This window comes from Pan troglodytes, chromosome 2 (genome assembly GCF_028858775.2).
Source record: "Pan troglodytes isolate AG18354 chromosome 2, NHGRI_mPanTro3-v2.0_pri, whole genome shotgun sequence".
In the NCBI taxonomy this organism is placed as follows: Eukaryota; Metazoa; Chordata; class Mammalia; order Primates; family Hominidae; genus Pan; species Pan troglodytes.
The window spans coordinates 21,759,680-21,775,171 of NC_086015.1; positions in this window are offsets into that span (position 1 = coordinate 21,759,680).

Genomic DNA, 15,492 nt, shown 5'->3' on the forward strand with positions numbered 1-15,492 from the left:
AGGAAATGCCATTAGAGTCCACCACAAAACATGATTTCTTATTCATAAAAAAGAGACGAATTTACCCCATTTCAGGGGACTGTCTAATCAGAGGCTAGATGACATCTGGTTTTCCCCATGGTCTTTGGTCAACTGCAGAGAGGAAGAGAGTGAGATAACAAGTACCCTACACTGAATTGTAAGTCCTTTAGGACATCAAAAATTGCTGTGTCATCCTGGCTGAGACAAACATTAGGGCATAACTAAGAGAACAAGATACTCAGAGAAATCTTATTGTATTTGTAGATGAGAAGTCATCAAAAGTCAAGTCAATGGTACTGTCATTGCATATGTGTCCTAGAGATTTATGCATTTAGGCATATTATTTATATCAGTAGTTCTCCAAGTGTGGTCCTTAGACCAGTAGCATTAGCATCACCCGGGACTTGTTAAAAATACAAATTCCTTTTGGCATGGAGTATAGCATTAAAAAAAAAAAAGAAAAGAAAGAAGTACAAATTGTTAGGTCCTACCCCAAACATACTGGAATCAGAAACTCTAGTGGAAGATTATTGGTCATTAGTATACATTCACAAAGTCCTTCACGGTCAATGATAACTAACTTTTTTCTATGGGTATGATGATCTATCAGTGGGTCTCTGGGTGGGACCTACCAGTGAATGACTGACAGCTATGGATAAGCATTCTTTGTGGGTGCTAGTCTAGGCTTTGAGGTTTGGTAACTTACCCAAGAGCAATGGTAGTAAATAGAGAACAACTTTAATATATTTTCCAAATGTTTATTAAAATAAGAAAAATAATATTATTCCACATAGGAAAAATTTCAGTGTTTTTTAACAAATATATATTCTATGAAAATTATATATGAATAACATTGACTGTTTCATAAGTGAACCAGTTTGAAAACAGTTTTGGAGATCTGTTCTGTGACATTTTGTGTCTAATCATAAAATATTGAGACTCAAATATATGTCCATGGGATAGCTCTCAGAATCAAAGACATTATATACCGCTTATGTTTTTTTTTAGATGGAAGAGAATTCAAAGTATTTTTTACTGGTAAATAATTTTTAGTGACAAGTAATTAGATGCTACCTGAGTTCGTAATAGCTAAATATATTATTATTTTGCCTAAAACATGTATGAAGCAATTTAATATTAGGCAAATACAGTTATGGAGACAGTTGCTGTCCTGGATTACCCTACTCTTTAAATAAGAATTCAGGCTAATGCTGATTAATTTTAATAAATTCTTTCAAAGATGTATATGAGGAGGCATACCGATTGAATATTATAAATAGTTTCTTAAGATCAAATCTTTTAAATCCTTCAGAAGCATATAGCCATTTTAATATTATCAAATGCTGGTTCAGTGTATTTCACTGTCGTCAGAACTGGGAATGAAATATTTGGGGCGCAACTAATAACATTCAAACCTTGCTCATATTGTTTCATGAGCATCTACCTTTTATGAAGCGAGTCCTATCTCTGTGAATAATTTGTTCCATAACCCAATTCATTCTGTTGGTTAAAAATGTAGGTATTATTGCATAATCTTGTTGAGAAAAATAGAGTAACAACTTGAACAGCCAAGTAGCTCTTTTATTCATTTTCAATAATAATGTAAAAATGGGACCACAAATTGATGTACGCATGTGGAACTATTTGAAATAAAAATGAAGAAATCTTCTCTTTTACAGAGTTCAATTCTTCAAGGAATTGCAGCAACATTTTTCTCTCTATATGTTCTGTTAATGTTTTGTTGAGTTTTAACCATTTCTCTCTTTTTGTAAAATTTCCAATGGGATTTGTCTGATTAAAAAAAAGTTTATGCTTAATGTAACTTGTATTTTACCCTGAAGGACAAGGGAAATACACCCATTAAATTGAATAATGGAGTTGTTTTAATGACCAGAATGAATCTTTCAGGGATGTAGCTGCACTTCTCCCCAAAATGCCTATTTCAACCATTCTGGCCTTTTTGAGAGTAGATTTTATTAGTCACACCTTCCCGTCTCTCTTGCATCTTTCATCTTTACCTTGACTTCTGCTGGAAACATGCTGACTTCTGCTCTATTCTAAATTACAAACCTTCTCTCCACTCTGTACTCCCCTCAAGCTATTGTTCTATTGTTCTCTTCCACTTTACCACCAAATCACGAAAGGGCATTCCAGGGTCCCAGCCTCCATTCTCTCAATACCCGCTCACTTAACTATCCAAAATATGGCTTTAAGCACAACATTTGGAATAACATCTACTTCTTGCTGAGAAAAAAGGGAAATGTTATTAGAGGGAACTACACAGATGGTTTCAACCCTATTAATATTGTTCTATTTCTTTAAATCATTTTATATGTATGAAATATTTTATATTTTTAAAGTAGCTTCCATCATCATTATTCTGCTAAAACTGTCACCAATGATAATCTGGTTGTCACAATCAATGATTTTTCTCCCCATTGTAACTTTCTAAAATATTGATGCTATTGCTCAAACTTTCTTTGTATAAAATTGTTTTCTGATTATAAAGTATTATATACTTATTATAAAAATACAGACAATGCAGTGAAAAATAAAGAAAAAAAAGCTATGATCTGCATTATTCTCATTACCCAGAGGTAGCCACTGTGAGCATTTTATTTTGTTTTTTGAGACAGAGTCTCGCTCTGTCACTCAGGCTAGAGTGCAGTGGTGTGATCTCGGCTCACTGCAAGCTCCACCTCCCAGGTTTGCGCCATTCTCCTGCCCCAACCTCCCAAATAGCTAGGACTGCAGGCGCCCACCACCACGCCTGGCTAATTTTTTGTATTTTTAGTAGAGATGGGGTTTCACTTTGTTAGCCGGGATGGTCTCAATCTCCTGACCTTGTGATCTGCCCGCCTTGGCCTCCCAAAGTGCTGGGATTAGAGGTGTGAGCCACCATGCCTGTTCCACTGTGAGCATTTTTTTACTGCAAGTGTTTGTGTGTGTGTGCATATTTCTACATAGTAGAGTGGCCATTTTTTTTTCTGATTTTCCCCTTAATATTAAATTAAAGGCATTTCCACAAGTCATTTTGAGAGATGAAGCCAGCTGGACTTCCTGGGCCAAGTGGAGACTTGGAGAACTTTTCTGTCTAGCTAAAGGATTGTAAATGCACCAATCAGCACTCTGTAAAAACACACCAGTCAGCACTCTGTGTCTAGCTAAAGGATTGTAAACACACCAATCAGCACTCTGTAAAATGGACCAATCAGCACTCTGTAAAATGGACCAATCAGTGCTCTGTAAAATGGACCAATCAGCAGGATGTGGGTGGGGCCAAACAAGGGAATAAAAGCTGGCCACTGCAGTCAGCAGTGGCAACCTGCTTGGGTCCACTTCCACAATGTGGAAGCTTTGCTCTTTCGCTCTTCACAATAAATCTTGTGGCTGCTCACTCTTTGGGTCTGCACTGCCTTTATGAGCTGTAACACTCACCATGGGGGTCTGTGTCTTCATTCCTTGAAGTCAGTGAGACCACGAATCCACCGGGAGGAACAAACAACTCCTGATGCGCCACCTTTAAGAGCTGTAACACTCACTGCAAAGGTCTGCGGCTTCACTCCTGAAGTCAGCGAGACCACGAACCCACTGGAAGGAAGAAACTCTAGACACACCATCTTTAAGAGCTGTAACACTCACCGCAAAGGTCTGTGGCTTCATTCTCGAAGTCAGTGACACCAAGAACCCACCAGAAGGAATAAATTCTGGACACATTTTGGCGACCACGAGGGGACTATCACCTATCACCAAGTGGTGAGTACCATTGGACCCCTTTCACTTGCTATTCTGTCCTATTTTTCCTTAGAATTTGGGGGCTAAATACTGGGCACCTGTTGGCCAGTTAAAAGTGACTAGCATGGCCACCAGACTAAAGACACAGGTGTTAGGCTTTCTGGGAAAGGGATCTCTAACAACCCCTGACTCTTCAGAGTTGGGAGCATTGGTTTGCCTGGAACCAGCTTCCACTTTTCCTGTACTTCTGGACTGAGCCGTGGGTCGACAGAGAGGAAAGCCATTCAGCTCCAGGGTCCCGACAACAATTTGGTTAACCCTGCAGCCATGAGTGGAACTCTCAAAGTCACATTGTCCATGTGAGACTCAGCCATCTATCCTATCTATCCTGACCCTTGCCTCCTGGATCCTGACGCCTGTCAGACAAACTTCTTCTCACCTCTCTTCTCCGAGGCTAGTCCTGCTTCTAAAAACCACTCCCTGTCTCTGGTGCTTTTCTAGTTTCTCCTGTAAGAATGATTTCTAGTATAAACTTGAGGACTCTGTTACCTTCTTTAGGCACCCAGGCTCACCAATCAGAAAGACATAATTTTTGCCCAAAGCCCTGTCAGATGGGGACACCAACTACCCTTTTAGGATCCTTCCTCAGACAAGAAGGCCTAACAAGGGCTATTTCTGAAGCTAGGATATGGGGAGCTTCAGAAATTATATTCTTCCTATTCATATGAGTGAGGACAAAAAGCATCACTTCCAACCCTGGAGATCCCTTCCCTCCCTCGGGGTATGGCCCTCCACTTCATTTTTGGGGCATAACATCTTTATAGGATGGGCGTAAGGTCCCAATACTAACAGGAGAAAACACTTAGGACTCTAACAGGTTTTCGAGAATGCATCAGTAAGGGCCACTAAATCCGACCTTCCTCAGTCCTCCTTGTGGTCTAGGAGGAAAACTAGTGTTTCTGCTGCTGCGTCGGTGAGCGCAACTATTCCAATCAGCAGGGTCCAGGGACCATTGCGGGTTCTTGGGCAAGAGGTGTTTCTGCTGCTGTGTCGGTGAGCACAACTATTCCAATCAGCAGGGTCTAGGGACCGTTGCAGATTCTTGGGCAGGGGGGAAACAAACAAACCAAAACCATGAGTGGTTTTGTCTTTCAGATGGGAAACAGGCATCAACAGGCTCACCCTTGAAATGTATCCTAAGCCATTGGTACACATTTGGCCTGCAAACCCTGAAAAAGAGGCAGCTCATTTTTTTCTGCCCCATGGCCTAGCCCCAATATTCTCTCTCTGATGCAGAAAAACGGCCACCTGAGGGAAGTATAAATTACAATACTATCCTGCAGCTTGACCTTTTCTGTAAAAGGGAAGGCAAATGGAGTGAAATACCTTATGTCCAAGCTTTCTTTTCATTGAAGGAGAATCCACAACTATGCAAAGCTTGCAATTTACATCCCACAGGAGGACATCTCAGCTTACCTCCATATCCTAGTCTCCCTATAGCTCTCCTTCCTATTAATGATAAGCCTCCTCTAATCTCCCCCACCCAGAAGGAAACAAGCAAAGAAACCTCCAAAGGACCACAGAAACCCCCGGGCTATTGGTCCCCTTCAAGCTGTAGGGGAAGGGGAATTTGGCCCAACCGGGGTACATGTCCCCTTCTCCCTTTCTGATTTAAAGCAGATCAAGGTAGACCTGGGGAAGTTTTCAGATGATCCTGATAGGCACATAGATGTCCTACAGGGACTAGGGCAAACCTTCAATCTCACTTGGAGAGATGTCATGCTATTGTTAGATCAAACCCTGGCCTTTAATGAAAAGAATGTGGCTTTAGCTGCAGCCTGAGAGTTTGGAGACACCTGGTATCTTAGTCAAGTAAATGACAGAATGACAGCCGAAGAAAGGGACAAATTCTTTACCTGTCAGCAAGCCGTCCCCAGTATGGATCCCCACTGGGACCTCAACTCAGATCATGGAGACTGGAGTCGCAAACATCTGTGGACCTGTATTCTAGAAGGACTAAAGAGAATTAGTAAAAAGCCCATGAGTTATTCAAAGATGTCCACCATAACTCAGGGAAAGGAAGAAAATCCTTCTGCCTTCGTCGAGTGGCTATGGAAGGCCTTAAGGAAATATACTGCCCTGTCACCCGACTCCCTCAAGAGTCAATTGATCCTAAAAGATAAGTTTATTACCCAATCAGCCACAGATATCAGGAGAAAGCTCCAAAAGTGAGCCCTGGGCCCTGAACAAAATCTAGAGGCATTATTTAACCTGGCAACCTTGGTGTTCTATAATAGGGACCAAGAGGAACAGGCCAAAAAGGAAAAAGCAAGATCAGAGAAAGGCCACAGGCTTAGTCATGGCCCTCAGACAAACAAACCTTGGTGGTTTAGAGAGGACAAAAAATGGAGCAGGCTAATCACCCAGTAGGGCTTGTTATCAGTGTGGTTTACAAGGACATTTTAAAAAAGATTGCCCAGTGAGAAACAAGCTGTCCCCTCGCCCATGTCTGCTATGCTGAGGCAATCACTGGAAGGCACACTGCCCCAAAGGGCAAAGGTACTCTGGGCCAGAAGCCCCCAACCAGATGATCCAACAACAGGACTGAGGGTGCCCAGGGCAAGCGCCAGCTCATTTCATCACCCTCACTGAGCCCCGGGTATGTTTAACCATTGAAGGCCAGGAAATTGACTTCCTCCTGGACACTGGCATGGCCTTCTCAGTGTTAATCTCCTGCCCTGGACGACTGTCCTTAGGGTCCATTACCATCCGAGGAATCCTGGGACAGCCTGTAACCAGGTATTTCTCCCACTTCCTCAGTTGTAATTGGGAGACTTTGTCTTTTCACATGCCTTTCTTGTTATGCCTGAAAGTCCCACACCCTTATTAGGGAGGGATATATTAGCCAAAGCTGGAGCTATTATCTACATGAATATGGGGAACAAGTTACCCATTTGTTGTCCCCTACTTGAGGAGGGAATCAACCCTGAAGTCCGGGCATTGGAAGGACAATTTGGAAGGGCAAAAAATCCCCACCCAGTCCAAATCAGGCTAAAAGACTCCATCACTTTTCCTTATCAAAGGCAATATCCCTTAAGGCCTGAAGCTCATAAAGGATTACAGGATATTGTTAAACATTTAAAAGCTCAAGGCTTGGTAAGGAAATGAAGCAGTCCCTGCAACACCGCAATTCTAGGAGTACAAAAATTGAACAGTCAGTGGAGACTAGTGCAAGATCTTAGACTCATCAATGAGGCAGTAATTCCTCTATATCCAGTTGTACCCAACCCCTGTACCCTGCTCTCTCAAATACCAGAAGAAGCAGAATGGTTCACTGTTCTGGACCTCAAGGATGCCTTCTTCTGTATTCCCCTGCACTCTGACTCACAGTTTCTCTTTGCCTTTGAGGATCCTACAGACCACACGTCCCAACTTATGTGGATGGTCTTACCCCAAGGGTTTAGGGATAGCCCTCATCTATTTGGTCAGGTACTGGCCCAAGATCTAGGCCACTTCTCAAGTCCAGGCACTCTGGTCCTTCAGTATGTGGGTGATTTACTTTTGGCTACCAGTTTGGAAGCCTCATGACAGCAGGCTACTGTAGATCTCTTGAACTTTCTAGCTAATCAAGGGTATAAGGCATCTAGGTCGAAGGCCAGCTTTGCCTACAGCAAGTCAAATATCTAGGCCTAATCTTAGCCAGAGGGACCAGGGCCCTCAGCAAGGAATGAATACAGCCTCTACTGGCTCATCCTCACCCTAAGACATTAAAACAGTTGCAGGGGTTCCTTGGAATCACCAGCTTTTGCCAACTATGGATCCCCAGATACAACAAGATAGCCAGGCCCCTCTATACTCTAATCAAGGAGACCCAGAGGGCAAATACTCATCTAGTAGAATGGGAACCAGAGGGAGAAACAGCCTTCAAAACCTTAAAGCAGGCCCTAGTACAAGCACCAGCATTGTCTTCCCACAGGACAAAACTTCTCTTTATACATCACAGAGAGAGCAGTAATAGCTCTTGGGGTCCTTACTCAGACTCATGGGATAACCCCACAACCAGTGGCATACCTAAGTAAGGAAATTGATATAGTAGCCAAAGTCTGGCCTCACTGTTTACGGATAGTTGCAGCGGTGGCTGTCTTAGTGTCAGAGGCTATCAAAATAATACAAGGAAAGGATTTCACTGTCTGGGCTACTCATGATATAAATGTCATACTAGGTGCCAAAAGAAGTTTATGGCTACCAGACAATTGCCTGGTTAGATACCAGGCACTACTCCTTGAAGGACAAGTGCTTCAAATACGCACGTGTGTGGACCTCAACCCTGCCACTTTTCTCCCAGAGGATGGGGAACCAATCAAGCATGATGGCCAACAAATTAGAGTCCAGTCTTATGCTGCCTGAGAGGATCTCTTAGAAGTCCCCTTAGCTAATCCTGACCTTAACCTATACACCGATGGAAGTTCATTGTGGAGAATGGGATACGAAGGTCAGGTTATGCCATAGTTAGTGATGCAACAGTACTTGAAAGTAAGCCTCTTCCCCCAGGGACTAGTGCCCAGTTAGCAGAACTAGTGGCAGTTCCCCAAGCCTTAGGACTGGGAAAGGGAAGAAGAATAAATGTGTATACAGGTAGCAAGTATGCTTATCTAATCCTACATGCCCATGCTGCAATATGGAAAGAAAAGGAGCTCCTAACCTCTGGGGGAATCCCCATTAAATACCACAAGGAGGTTCCAGTCTTACACTGCCAAAGGCGTCAAAAAGGGGAAGGAGAGGGGAGAACAGCAGCATAAGTGGCTGGTAGAGGCAGGGAAAGACCAGCAGAAAGGAAAGAGAGAAAGAGACAGAAAGTCAGAGAGAGAGAGAGAGAGAGGAAGAGACAGAGAGAGAGAGAAAGAGAAAGACAGGAAGTCAAAGAGAAGGAGTCAGAGGAAGAGACAGAGACAAAGAAGGAGTCAAAGAGAGAGACAGAGAGAGGAAGAGACAGAGACAAAGAAAGAAGTCAAATAGAAGGAGACAGAGAGAGGAAGAGACCGAGACAAAGAAGGAGTCAGAGAGAGGAAGAGACAGAGACAAAGAAGGAGTCAGAGAGAGAAGAAGAGACAGAGACAAAGAGGGAGTCAGAGAGAGAGAGAAAGAGAGACAGAAAGTCAAAGAGAGAGAGGAAGAGACAAAGAAGAAGTCAGAAATAGAGAAAGAGAGAGACAAAGAAGAAGTCAAAGAGGAAGAAAGAGAGATGGAAGTAGTAAAGAAAAAGCAGTGTACCCTATTCCTTTAGAAGCCAGGGTAAATTAAAAACCTATAACTGATAATTGAAGGTCTTCTCTGTAACCCTATAACACTCCAATACCACCTTGTTGTTAGTGTAAACAAGGGCGTAGCCCAAAAGCGCTGAGGCCACTGACAACCCATAGCCTTCCTATCAAAAATCCTTAACCCAGCAGGCTTCCTAACAGGGGATCTAAATCTTAATTAATTACCATACAAAGGTCCGACCAGACCTAGGAGGAACTCCCTTCAGGACAGGGTGATAGATGGTTCCTCCTGGGCGATTAAGGAAAAAAGTCACAATGGGTATTCAGTAAGTGATAAGGAAATTCTTATAGAAGCAGAGTTAGGAAAATTGCCTAATAATTGGTCTGCTGTTAGCACTCAGCTAAACCTTAAAGTACTTAGAGAATCAGGAAGGAGCCATCTATACCAATTCTAAGTTAATATGGACTGAACAATGCCTTATTAATAGCAAAGAATAATTGAAATCCCAGACTTACAAGGTTTTCAACAAAAGTAAAGTTTGCTAAAAGTTAACAGTGTGACATGTATTATCCTAACTTCTAATCTTGTGGAAATCAGACCCTATCCATACCCCTCAAAGCTCAAGTCCATCAGCACAGAGCCATACAACTAATACTCCTACTTATAGGGATAGGAATGGCTACTGCTACAGGATCCAGAATAGCCAGTTTATCTACTTCATTATCCTACTACCACACACTCTCAAAGGATTTCTCAGACAGTTTGCAAGAAATAACAAAATCTATCCTTACTCTACAATCCCAAATAGACCCTTTGGCAGCAGTGACTCTCAAAAACCGCCGAGACCTAGACCTCCTCACTGCTGAGAAAGGAGGACTTTGCACCTTCTTAGGGGAAGAGTGTTGCTTTTACACTAACCAGTCAGGGATAGTACGAGATGCTGCCCAGCATTTACAGGAAAAGGCCTCTGAAATCAGACAATGCCTTTCAAACTCTTATACCAACCTCTGGAGTTGGGTGACATGACTTCTCCCCTTTCTAGGTCCCATGACAGCCATCTTGCTATTACTCGCCTTCCGGCCCTGTATTTTTAACCTCCTTGTCAAATTTGTTTCCTCTAGGATCGAGGCCATCAAGCTACAGATGGTCTTACAAATGGAACCCCAAATGAGCTCAACTAACAACTTCTACTAAGGACCCCTGGACCAACCCACTGGCCCTTTGACTGGCCTAAAGAGTTCCCCTCTGAAGGACACTACAACTGCAGGGACCCTTCTTTGCCCCTATCCAGCAGGAAGTAGCTAGAGCAGTCATTGTCCAATTCCCAACTGCAGTTGGGGTGTCCTGTTTAGAGGGGGATTGAGAGGTGAAGCCAGCTGGACTTCCTGGGTCGAGTGGGGACTTGGAGAACCTTTCTGTCTAGCTAAAGGATTGTAAATGCACCAATGAGCACTCTGTAAAAATGCACCAATCAGCGCTCTGTGTCTAGCTAAAGGATTGTAAATGCACCAATCAGCACTCTGTAAAAACATACCAATCAGCGCTCTGTGTCTAGCTAAAGGATTGTAAATGCACCAATCAGCACTCCGTAAAAACATACCAATCAGCGCTCTGTGTCTAGCTAAAGGATTGTAAATGCACCAATCAACACTCTGTAAAATGGACCAATCAGCACTCTGTAAAATGGACCAATCAGCGTTCTGTAAAATGGACCAATCAGCAGGACGTGGGTGGGGCCAAACAAGGGAATAAAAGCTGGTCACCCCAGCCAGCAGTGGCAAACCACTCGGGTCCCCTTCCACACTGTGGAAGCTTTGTTCTTTTGCTCTTCACAATAAATCTTGCTGTTGCTCACTTTTTGGGTCTGCACTACCTTTATGAGCTGTAACACTCACCACAAGGGTCTGCAGCTTCATTCCTTGAAGTCAGTGAGTCCACAAATCCACCAGGATGAACAAACAACTCCGGATGCGCCACCTTTAAGAGCTGTAACACTCACTGCGAAAGTCTGCGGCTTCACTCCTGAAGTCAGTGAGACCACAATCCCACTGGAAGGAAGAAACTCCAGGCACATCTGAACATCTGAAGGAACAAACGTCAGACACACCATCTTTAAGAGCTGTAACACTCACCGCGAAGGTCTGCAGCTTCATTCTTGAAGTCAGCGACACAAGAACCCACTGGAAGGAATAAATTCTGGACACACCAGCACTATTCAGAGAGGTAGATTCTAGTAGTGTGGATTTGTCTGATTAAGAAAAGGTTTATGGACCTTTTGGGTTACAAGTGACAGAAACTCAGCTCAAAACAGCTTAAGCCAAAAGGGGACTTCATTTGAAGGATGTAGCAGTAGCCCACAGAACCAGAAAAAGAATCACTATGGTTCAGGAACCACCATGATTCTGGAAATCTAAGAGCTTAAAACTAGGGACTCCCTTGCCATATAGACACTTTTTCACTGTTACTGCAATGCCAAGGGTTTGGTCTATACCAGACAGAAAGCCAACTGAGACAAGTGTTACCAGGGAAGAAGGCTTTATTTGGGTACTGCAGCTGAGGAGATGAGAGATCAGTCTTAAATCCATCTCCCTGACCAGCTAAAATTAGGAGTTTATGTAGCAGGGAAGAAATGTAACCATGTAGGAAAATGGGAATTAGGGAGGGGTAAAGAAGAGAAGTCAGTCAACAGGAAGAAGGTGATCAGTTAGGCAATCATGATAGGCAAGAGGTCTGATGTCTCATTGTCCAGATGTGGTGATCTGGTAAGTTTCAGTTCCTTGATTCTATCTGGGAGGCTTGATTGTTGGTTTCCTGAGACAGGAACTCAGATAAGAAAAATATAACCTTGTCAAGTTTCAACACTGGGAGGGTCTATTTCTATGTTTATTCAAAGAAACCATAAACATTAGTTTTTTTTGTTTGTTTTTGTTTTATTTTGTTTTGTTTGAGATGGATTTTCGCTCTTGTTGCCCAGGCTGGAGTGCAATGCATGATCTTGGCTCACTGCAACCTCTGCCTCCTGGGTTCAAGAGATTCTCCTGCCTCAGCCTCCCGAGTAACTGGGATTACAGGTGCCTGCCACCACACCCAGCTCATTTTTTGTATTTTTAGTAGAGATGGGGTTTCACTATGTTGGCCAGGCTGGTCTTGAACTCCTGACCTCAGATGATCCATCCTCCCAAAGTGCTGGGATTACAGGCGTGAGCCACCGTGCCTGGCCAAACATCAGTTCTATGGAACAATTGGGCCAGTTCCATCACTCTTGTTCTTTTTCTTGCTTCTTATTACTTTAACTCTGGCTTGTCTTAACTTCATTCCCTCCAACTGGAGGTGGATGCAGACATTAGAGGCAAACAGAGACTGGAGACAAATGGAAAGGGAAAGGAAATCCAGGCAGTGGTGAGTCCAGATCATCAGTCCATATGCTGAGCACCTGCTGCTCTGAATGTTTTCCCAAGCCATGGCAATCAAACTAGGCTGCTAGTTTGCTTAAGCTGACTGAAGTTAGTTTTATGATTTGTCATTGAGAGTCTTGACTAATGCAGTTGATTTGGGCGTAAGTTAATAGAATACATTGACTTCAAAATGGGGTGAACACTTCATAATGTTGAAATGTGTCACCAGAAACTGTGGGTCTGATTTTAGATCTCTCCAAAATTTTGAGTGATACTATAGGTGCAATTTCATGGTAAGCAGACACTTTCATTTTTTTCTTATTATTTAAAAAGTTTTATTTTTTCCAGTTTTACTGTATTATAATTAACATACAAAAATTGTGTATATTTACAGTGTACAACATGATGTTTTGATATATGTACACATTGTGAAATGATTACCATAGTCAAGCTATCAACATATCCATTACCTCACAGAGTTACCATCTTTTTTTGTGGTGAGAGCACTTAAGAGCTATCTACTCTCCTAGCACATTTCAAGTATACAACACAATTAACTATAATCACTCTGCTGATCTCCAGAACTTATTTATCCTGCATCACTGAAACTTTATGCCCTTTGACCAACATCTCCCCATATCCCCAACCCTTTCAGCCCCTGGAAATTATCATTCTTTGCTCCTGTGAGGTCAACTTTTTAAGATTCCACACGTGAGATCATGCAGTATTTGTCTTTTGGTGCATGGCTTATTTCACTTAGCCTAATGTCCTCCAGTTCACCAGGTTGTCACGAATGACAGGGTTTCCTTCTTATTTTAAGGCTGAATAATATGCCACTGTAAATATATACTGCATTTTCTTTTTCCACTTATTGGTCAATGGTAGATTCCATATCTCAGCTATTGCAAATAAGGCTACTATGAACATGAAAGTGCAGATATCTGCATCCTGGCTAAGACGGTGAAACCCTGTCTCTACTAAAAATACAAAAAAATTAGCCGGGCATAGTCGTGGGCCCCTGTAGTCCCAGCTACTCCAGAGGCTGAGGCAGGAAAATGGCGTGACCCCGGGAGGGGGAGCTTGCAGTGAGCCGAGACGGCACCACTGCATTCCAGCCTGGGCAACAGAGCGAGACTCCATCTCAAAAAAAAAAAAAAAAAAAAAAGTGCAGATATCTATCTTTTTGAGATACTGATTTCATTTCCTTTGTATGTACAGCCAGAAGTAGGATTTCTAGATCATATGATAGTTCTACTTTTAATTTTTTAGGATTCTCCAAACTGTTTTCCTTAATGACTGAATCCATTTACATTCTCAGCAACATTGTGGAAGGGTTCCCTTTTCTCCATATCCTCTCCAATATTTGTTATCTTTTGTTTTTTGATGATAGCCATTCTAACAGGTATGAGATGAATTTCATCCTGGTTTTGATTTGCATTTCACTGATGATTAGTGATACTGAACATATTTTCATATATCTCTTGACCATTCTTATGTCTTCTTTTGAGATGTATCTATTCAAAACCTTCACCTGTTTAAAAAATCTGGTTATTTGTTTTCTTGCTATTGAGTTGAGTTCTTTATATATTTCAGATATTAACCCCATATCAGATATATGATTTGCAAATATTTTTCCCATTCTATAGGTGGTCTCTTTGCTATTGTTTCCTTTGCTATGCAGAAGGTTTTTAGTTTGATGCAATACCATTTGTTATTTTTGCTGTTGTTGCCTGTGCTTTTGGGGTCATAGCCAAAAGATTATTGCCCAGACCAATGTCAAGAAGCTTATTTCAAATGTATTTCTTTAGTAGATTTTGTTTCAGATTTTAAGTTTTTAATCTATATCAAGTTGAGTTTTTAATTTAGTGTAAAATAAGGGTTCAATTATATTATTCTATGTGTAGCTATCTAGTTTTCCAAACATAATTTTAAAAATTAAGTTATTTTTTATAGACAGAGTCTTGTTCTTTCACCCAGGCTGGAGTATAGGGGCATGCTCATGGCTCGCTGCAGCCCCAAACTCCTAGGTTTGAACAATCCTCCTGCCTCAACCTTCCAAAGTGCTGGGATAACCAGTGTCAGCCACCAGGCCTGACCCCAGAACCATTTATTAAAGAGATTGTCTTTTCCCCATTGTGTGTTCTTGACACCTTTGTCAGTGTTCTTGACACCTTTGTCAAAGACCAATCTAAGTGTGTGGCTTTATTTCTGGGCTCTCTACTCTGTTCCATTGGTCTGTATGTCTGTTTATATGCCAGTAGCATGATGTTGGGTTACTATAGCTTTGTAACATATTTTGAAATCAGGTAGTGTGATGCCTCCAGCTTTGTTCTTGGTCAAGATTGCTTTGTCTATTCAGAGTCTTTTGTAGTTCCATATACATTTTAAGATTTAAAAATAATTTCTGTGAAAAATGCCATTGGAATTTTAATAGGGGTTGCATTTAATCTGTAGGTTGCTTTTGGTCATATAGACATTTTAACAATATTAAATTCTTCCAATTCATGAATGCAAGATATCTTCACATTTATTTGTGTCTTCAATTTCTTTAACAAATCTTTTATAGTTTTCAGTGTATACACTTTCACCTCCTTGGTTAATTTTATGCCTAAGTATTTTATTTATTTATTTATTTGGGTGCTATTGTAAGTGGCATTGTTTTCTTAATTTCTTTCTTTCTTTTTTTTTTGTTTTTTTTTTTTTTTGGTTAGAGGCAAGGTCTGTTTATATTGCTCAGGCTGGTCTCAAACTCTTGGGTTCAAACAATCCTCCCGCATTGTCCTCTCAAAACACTGAGATTACAGGCATGAGCCACCATACCTGGCCTGTTAAAAGTTTTATGAAAAGATATTGAATTTACTAATGCTTTTTCTGCATCTGTTGTGATGATCGTACGATGTTGTCCTTCATTCTGTTAATGTGGTGTATCACACTTATTCATGTGTGTATGTACTATGATCTAAATGTATCCCTGAAAATGCGAATATTGGAAACTTAATCCCCAGTGCACCAGTGCTGGGAGGTGGGGCCTTTGGAGAGGTGTTTAGGTTAGGAGAATGGGGTTATAAAAGGACTTGAC